At 39.0% G+C, this 8,705-nt stretch overlaps 1 pseudogene; it reads left to right on the top strand.

The window, feature by feature from the left end:
* Positions 1 to 6,883: 6,883 nt before the first annotated feature.
* Positions 6,884 to 7,041, top strand: LOC116410640 (annotated as a pseudogene).
* Positions 7,042 to 8,705: the final 1,664 nt, after the last annotated feature.

Genomic DNA, 8,705 nt, shown 5'->3' with positions numbered 1-8,705 from the left:
CACAGAAATGAATGGTCAGAGTAAAGCTGGCCACACATGTGGCGATCTTCGATCTTTCGTGCGACCATCCACTGACCTTCAAGGCTGAATCATCAGATATGTAGGTAGAAAAAATAGGATTTCTACCTCTTTCTGCCGATTCAGCCCTGAACATAGATTTTGCTTGGCCACCTTTAATAGAGCCCGATCAAAATCTTTTAACCCGTCTAATCGGCGAGTCGTCTGATATCTGCAGCCTTCTGCCTCGCCGAGTTGCCATACACGCACCGAATATCGTACGAAACAAGGCTAGCTTAAGGTAAGACTGACTAACTGTGTGGTCCAAAAAAATAATTTTGAAGTTGCATTTAGGACTCCCAAAAGTCCCTCTGACTGATGTTGATTGATACCAAAGAAATCCCCTTCTGGGCAGGTTCTGAGTAATACAGTGCTAAATTGTGTTTAAAGGAGAATGCAAGTCAAAATTTAAAAAGCATACTGCCCAATAGTCCTCCTATTGTTTAGTAAAAACGCCACACTTTTGGCTCACCTAATCAAATATTTACTCAGTCACACTTACTTCACATTTTCTTGAACAGGCAGCCATCTTTAAAAAGGTATTCTCCCTTCCTTGCTTCATACTGCACATGTGTTTCATTCCCTCCCCCCCCTGGCAGATCAGCTTCTGATTGGCTGGTGGGCATGTGTAGCTCAGAACAGGAGACAGGATCAAGTTACACACATGCTCAGAGAATAGGAAGGCAGCCGCTGGCAGCCTACAGGAAGGGAAGAGAGATTTCAGTGATGTCACTGTAGTCTTCACACTGCTGTAGGCTGCCAGCACCATATCTCAGAGAAGCAAGCAGGGATCTGGGAATTTAGATATGCAGTAAGTACTTAAAAAGAATGCCTTTAGACTTACTTTTAATTTATATTAACCTTTCATTGTCCTTTAAGTAAAACACTGGTGGGGAGGGGAAATTTAGTAAACATCACAGTGGGAATCCTACAGGTTTCGATCAAGTCACAATCTTCAAAGATCGATCTCTGGCCTACAAGCTCAACCTATTCACTAGGCCAATTCGATTGGTACGATGAGGCGCGTCAAAAAAATTATGATTTTTTTTCAGAGGAATTTTTCCTCAGCGAAATTTTGCGCTCAAAACAACCTGCCAGTGCTGAAACATGGAAATTCGCCACAAATCCATGCCTAGTACTAACATTATTTATCATTTTCTGAACCTTTAGGTATAAGTTATATCAGACCCCAAGTGGAGATGTCAAACCCAATAAAATGCTAAAGGCTTGTATTTTTTCCATTTGGTTTGATCAGTATTGAAGTTAAAACAATGATGATTCTTCCTAGAAGAAACGTTTGTTCTGAATTGTTGATCAGATTAATTTTTTTATTCCATTGCAGAATAGTTATAGATTGATTAGTTTCTTCGTAAATCTGCATTTTGTCTTATAAATTGGCATAACTGGGGATCCGAGATTTAAAGTATTTTGGATCAGTCAGGTGGCAGGGGTGAGTGAGGGATTCAGTGAGTAGGACAATGGGAAGCTGAAGATGGTGCAGTTGTGTTTTGGTTGCAAGGCAGATGACTTTTAGAGACTAAGAAAGAAACCTAATTAGAGCCATTACTGATGTTGCAATTGGTGTCAAGAATGTAATTTTATAATATAGTGACACCTGTGTCAGAAATGATGGGTGGGTCTCAAACAGCCAATTTAGATAAGGAAATCCATATATGTTCAAGGGCCCACTGGGTACCCAAGTTGTCACACAACATCAAAATCCTGCTTGCTGTCTTTCTGCTACATCTCAATGCTCCCCCTCCCCACTACTTACTGCCTGATGTTAATCAGGCCATGCCTCCAGTGAATACCTGGAAACTGTACAAGGATAAATATGACACCACACACAGACACAGGGGAACTGATTCAGAATAGGGAGTACACATTAAGTAGAAGTTCATAACTGTGTTTAGTATATCTTAATGCTTCAAGGCTATTCATGCGCAGGGTGGTTTCTTACTTCCAAAACCTCCCATGGCACTTCCTGTTTTTTTTATTTAAAAACTGCCCCCGCCAGCGCTGGGCTACTTGCACTGGGAGGGAGCCCCCAGTGCGGGCAGCCATGTTGGGGCACACACGTGACATCCACCACTTCTACGTGAGGCGCATGCGCGCCAACTAACAAGGCTGCCCACACCAGGAGTTTCCACCCTTTAAAAAAACTATTGTTTCCCCCAACTGGAGTGCAGGCTCTATAAGGTCCCACCTCTGGTGAAGGAAACAATATAGGGGTGATAGGTGCCGTAAGTCTGTAACGCTAGTTCACATAGCACCCCTAAGGCAAGTGTTAGATAAATACAAGTCTGTCCAGGCTTGAATTGCTATTGTAATCATTTGTTCTATTAACACATATCTATTTAAAAAAACAGCGGAAAAACGCTTGTCGAAAATTCAGCCCTACGCCTGCTACTTGTGCCTGCACCCGAATGAATGGGATACGCTCGGGTGCAGGCACATATAGCCGATATACGCATGAAAACGCGAGACTTTGCATTCTCTCGCGTTTTCATGCATATATCGGCTACATGTGCCTGCACCCGAGCGTATCCCATTCATTCGGGTGCAGGCACAAGTAGCAGGCGTAGGGCTGAATTTTCGGCAAGCGTTTTTCCGCTTGCCGAAAAAATTAGCCCTACGCCGCATGTGGCATCAGCCTTACAATAGAAGGGTGTATACATTGAACATATAGGTTACATAGAAAAATACAACTGATTACCAATACAAGAGAGCCCTTCTCAATAGAATTTGCAATCTAAAACATAGTGTTTACAGTCTTAAAGAAAAATTCTTAAAGTCTGGGATTGGTTATAAATGATTTATTAATAAATGAAAGGTTACATAAAAGGTAGATTGTATTTTCCCTTTACTACTTCCAAATTGTTATATTTGGCATATTTCTCTTTTTCTAAACTGTAGCATTGGATTAACAATTATCAAGTTACAGATTTAAGCTGACAAAGATAGGACACTATCACTGCCAGAATAGAATACGAAGGTGACAGTAGTGCAAGACTTAAGAAAAATTTATAGCTTTGTTGCCATTAATGGAAAAATTAGCCAATGGCGGCTATCATATTAAAGGGTGAGAAAGCCATGAATTATTTTCTTAAAGATCTTATTGCTTACAATGATAATTTTACCTTACAAAAGGCCACATTTAATGAGCGAACTAAGGAAGGAGTCATGATTTAATGCTGGCTTTTTTCCTCTTTAATTTTCTTTTTTTAAGACATTTAACTGTGCTTTTATGACTTAGTCTGTTTTAAAAAGCCAAATGACTTTTTTTGTAGGCAGTTGCCATCAGGTGCAATATTTAAATGTCTTTATCACTGTCGTGGAGAGCTGGTTTCCAAAATAATTGAAAAAGAACTATCCGGCTTTTTTTTCTGTTTTTTTCAGCTTACCTTTCTGTATTTACTCAAGTCATTCATCTCTTTTATGTTTCACTCTGATCTAACAATGTTAAAAAAGACTCAATTCCATTGGTAAAATATTCCTTATATAGGTAAAAAGAAATTGCCTCAATTGGATAAGGGTCCTGTCATGCTCACATATCTGTCTTTATAATACAAAACCAATGAATATATTGTATTAATCAGTGTCAAAGACATAAAAGATGCCTTTTTGGAAAGTATTCCAAACTGCAGTCTACTATTATCATTTTAAACAGAATTAAATCTTAAATATTTGCATATTACCAGAGTAACAAACAGAACTCTGAACCATTATTCCATAACATGCAGATCTGTCAACTTTTAAGCTGGCCTAGCCGGCACCTGGAAGTGACATCATGTAATGGCGTGTACTTCTGGAAGTGACATCATGCACACGCACAAATGCTTCTAATGATGTCACCGTTGAATTTTGGAAGCATTATTTCATTCGAATATTCAACCATTTCTGTGGTTCTCTAGTCACAATTTTTAAAGCCAGTCTGGTAATCTAAATTTAAGAGGCAAGTGTCTAAAATAATGGCTCTAATATCCACAATGGGACATGGGGTTTTAAAAAAACATGTAATCTTACGTTTCCCTACCATGAATAAAGGTTGTGAACATCTCCCTCACCCAAACTGCATAATTTGTACTCCATATATCCACACTGTTTTCCAGCACATATATCCACACTGTTTTCCAACAAAAAGCAGCTTTCACCTGCCAGCCATTCTCCTTCTGACACATAAACATGTTTCTCCAGCAGAGTGCACAGCTAGAGCAGAGTTTCTAGGGAAACCAACAATGCCATCTTTGCATTGGCTGCTAGACTGGAGCTTGCGCTTGGAACTCAGGAACTAAACATGTTCAGTAGCCAACAGCCAAAGTAAATTCCTGAGAGAGAGGGCTAAGTGGTTTAGAGGAGGAGAAGGAGGGGATGCTGCAGCCCTACTATTGGGCAAGACACACAGAACTACTTAGTATCAGCTACTTGTCACGGCTGCTAAACGCCAGAAAATACCCTGCCAGAGACAATACTGAGAATTGCCTCTGCTGAAATGGCTTCCCCCATTGATCTACAAATCCACAAATCTCCTGACAGGAGTAGCTGGATGGTGAGAATTGTAATTTAGCCATAACTGCAATGCCACTAGCTGGATTTGGACATCCTTGTTTCTTTACGCAAGTTAATAAGTACATTCATTACTTTTAAGTCTTCATAATTATTTTGTTATGATATGACTCCTAGAAACATCAGTTTTTAACAGGCCTACCCAACATTTAACATTATATAGAACTGGATCATCTCAAACAATGAAAAAAACACAAATAAACAAAGTCAGGTTTCCTACCCAGAACAAGGAAATTGTGACTTGGCATGAACTGTTCTATACTTAACATGCTAGCTGGGTATTTAGAATTGAAGTGGTTTCCACACAATTTAAAAATAGACAGTTTATTAATCTAAACTGCAAGCACATGTAGAAGAGGCCTCAAGATTGACATCTCTTGGATTAGTTTAGCCCTGCTTTTTTCTGAAGGTCATCTCCATGGTGTTGAGGAGCAATGCTGAATAAATGGGCCCACTGCTCTTCCTGAGACTGCGCTCAAAAAACGAATACATAACATTTAATTTACTGTCGTGGTAGCTAGGATGAACATTTTTCACATAACACTATTGGATTACAGCTGCACAGACAAAGACTCTGTTTTCAGTTTTTTTGCCCTTTTTGTACTTTTCATGCCATATGTTATTATAAAACAGTAGTTGGGAAAAGAGATAAAGGTAAAAGAAAAAACTGAGAGGAGTGTTTAATCTGTGCAGGACCGGCAATTACATGTATCTGTGTTGTTAATAGCATTTAACCAAAGATCAATTAGTTTTATGGGTCTCCTACATTAAAGATTTCATCTCTGGCTGATGCCCCATTGAGCCAGGACAAGTTATTCACATAACAAAGATATTCTCTTTAACAAATGATCAAATGAAGTTTGTGTATGGAAGGCATGGCATAATGAAAAGATAGGCACACACAAATATAGAAAAAATATAGAAAAAAATAAAAGGCCTGGAAACTTCTGATTTCTCACAATTTTGTGTGACCTTTTCATCTAACCCACTTTCTTCTCTTTGCAGTCCATTTTGCTATCAGCTTCAATCAAGCGAGAAGGGGAATCTCCAACAGCGTCACCTCACTCCACAGAGGATATTCACCACTCGGACAGATATCAGGTGTGCAGCAACAGACAAACTGAACCAATGATAGAATAAAAAAGTTCCAGTAACAGCTTGGTTGCTAATGAAAGGTCACAACATGGTAGTGATCATTTGCAGATGTAGCTCAATATAAATCAGTTGGCAGGATTTTTTTTAAATAACAAGATCCACAAAATTAAGTTTAAGAGACTAGTACATTTTAAGCACAGATGTACATAAGAAAATTCATATGATATTTTGTAGTAAAACACGCATGGAAAAGTAGGGTTAGTTTGATAACACCAGTTTTATAAGGTGAGGCTGAAATCACAAAAAGTAAAACAAAACTTTTATTTGCTTAAAATACTTTAGTTTTTAAAACTGTAGTAAATAGTATAGAAATATAGAAGGGGACCAATTATACCTCTAGGGCATGTGGGTGATTTGACCTTTGCTGTCACACATGCTGCCATGTTGAACAGGGCACTAGATAGACATTTTCCTTCTATATAGACCAGAAGAACATTAAGATTTTTGTTATGACCCCATGACCACCAGGGGCCCTGGAACCAGGCATGTGGGTCTGCTATACAGCACTATTTTCCTGTATATCAGCTGCCAAGCATGCACCACGCACATATGGATGGAGGATAGTCAGTGGGGTGGCAGTTTGCTCCTGGTCTATTAACTGAATGAAATATTGCTTTTAAATAGCTGCCAAATAAGTGCTTCCTGTTCATTGGGTATTTTTGTGGGTTACTAGAGCTGGAGCAACATTTGAACCTGGTTCCAAATTATATTGATTATACTGCCAAAATAAGCAGCTTGAACATGGAACCATTAACAGTCAGACTGGCCCCTGATAATTAAGTTACAGTTCTCCTATTGGTCAGTTAATTAATCATATTGCTCCATACTATTAATTTAAAAGGAAGCTCCTATAAAGGCGACCCTGTTATAATCCCACTCGTCACCAGGATCTCTTGGGTTATGGCCCCCCAATATACAAAATTATAGCCATGCCCCTAATTTGCCTTAGCCACTCCCCATTTCTGACTATTCTCCACCCACTCACAGATATTATTTGCACCAATTCAAGAAGAGGTGAGCTGCCCTGACGTAAAAATTCTTGTCCTTGTGTAACTAAGTAAGTGGACAATTTGTATGGGAAATTGTACAGTATTTGCTCTGACACATCTTTGCGCAGTGGCAGTATCATAGCCAATGAGGTCAAACCGAGGCGTGATTATTGCTAATTGTGATGAAGCTGAAGCTTGATCAAAGCGGAGGGGCTGTGTTCCCATTAGGGAAGAGCTGCTGACTTATTTTTTGTCGGGGGCTTCGCACATGCTCATTATGCCTAATCATGCTTCACTTCCTTGCCACAGCCATTAGGCGGGCGGGAGGTATTTTCTTTTAATTCTTCCAGCTGCCAGCTGGAGCCTTACCAAGGCAATTAATGGCATTGCACCCGTACACTTCTGCACCCTTTTTGTGTTTGATTTGTGCACCCTGGATAGGTGTCATAGTCCTCTGGGCTTGACCCTAGGCCAAGACTTGGTGGTTTTCGGGCTTCGGCGAAGGTGGATCTGCCCGCACATGCTGTTCATTGGCGAAAGGCTTGGACACATGAGCATCAGAGCCCATACCTTCGGGTAGGACTTAGGCGTTGACTCAACATTTGCTCTGACTGGAAATTTTATTTTTAACATATATATGATATATTAAGTGACTGTGTATATAGCCCACATGTTTTGCACCACGGCACGGATAGGAGGACCAATACCAGTAATTGCACCTTAAAACTTACAGTGCAAACCAATTATCCTTTTTAATTTATACTAGAAACATTGCTGGTGAGAAGTGAATATTTAAAAACTAGTTGCTTCATTTGGAATATGGCTAGATTGGTCAGACAGCCAGTTCATTCCAGGGCATCACATTTTAATTTCTAAGCACTGATATAACCTGGCAATAACTGGAAATACAAGAGGGGAGAGTTAAAAGATTTATGGTAAGAAATATTTTATTTTCCTGAAAACCTGTAAGTAAATGTGTCCATGTTAAAGAAAGTAAAATAAGAAATATATGTGTTATGCCATGTGCCTTCTGCACCGAAATGAGAAGCTTATTGTACAACGTTGTAATTTTAATGAAGCTTGGGTTGTTTTTCTTAATAGAAGCAGTTAATGGAAATGAAGAGCCACAGTTTGTTATAATGCTGCAAATAGTTTATTTTCTTTTTTTTGACACTAATATAATTTATTTCTAAAACTATGAACATGCATGCTGGCCTGATTCACAAGAAATAATCTGTTGCCATAGCAGTATAACAGCGTAGACATCAGTACATATGTGAATCCTCTGCACATTCTTTGCACGTCTCATCAGAACAGTTAGAGCTTTTCATTTCCACAGCGTCTCAGTCAAGCTGTCAAGCATGTGAATGACGGTGTACCTACAACAGCTCAAGCTTAAGTGTTGGCACTTGGCAGATGGAACTCATCCAGCCTACAGAGTACTAGTAACTATGCCGCATCCCAGAAAGAGTCTGTCATTACAGCTGGACTGACATGTTTTTGTCTGAAAGCCATTAGTAAAGACAACCTATGGGATGTTAACTTCTCTAGAGCTGACAACTGTGGAATTACAATCCACTAAAAATAGAATGGACACAGACATGGCATAGAATACTTTTTCTACTTGCGATTCATACAAGATGCTTTGGATTTCTATATTTATGTTTATTCATTTATTGTAAAATAATTGATTTAGCATTTTGACAACTGTATTAGTTAAACAAATGATGTTTTATCGTTTTTTTGCAAATCGTTAATGAATTATCAACAGAAAATTATATTTCTTGAAATAATGTGGGAGAAATGTTAGAGTATTAGCCTACGTTCATTCCAGTCTCAGATAGTTCAATATAAACATTTGTGCTTATTGAACTATCTGAGACTTTCCCTGTTTTGAAAAGGGAAATTGAAATGACCTTCATTTTATTCTTGCTCTCG

This window comes from Xenopus tropicalis, chromosome 4 (genome assembly GCF_000004195.4).
Source record: "Xenopus tropicalis strain Nigerian chromosome 4, UCB_Xtro_10.0, whole genome shotgun sequence".
NCBI classification, from domain to species: domain Eukaryota; kingdom Metazoa; phylum Chordata; class Amphibia; order Anura; family Pipidae; genus Xenopus; species Xenopus tropicalis.
The sequence above is the reverse complement of the archived record's forward strand: the minus strand, read 5'-3'. Positions and strand labels throughout refer to the sequence as shown.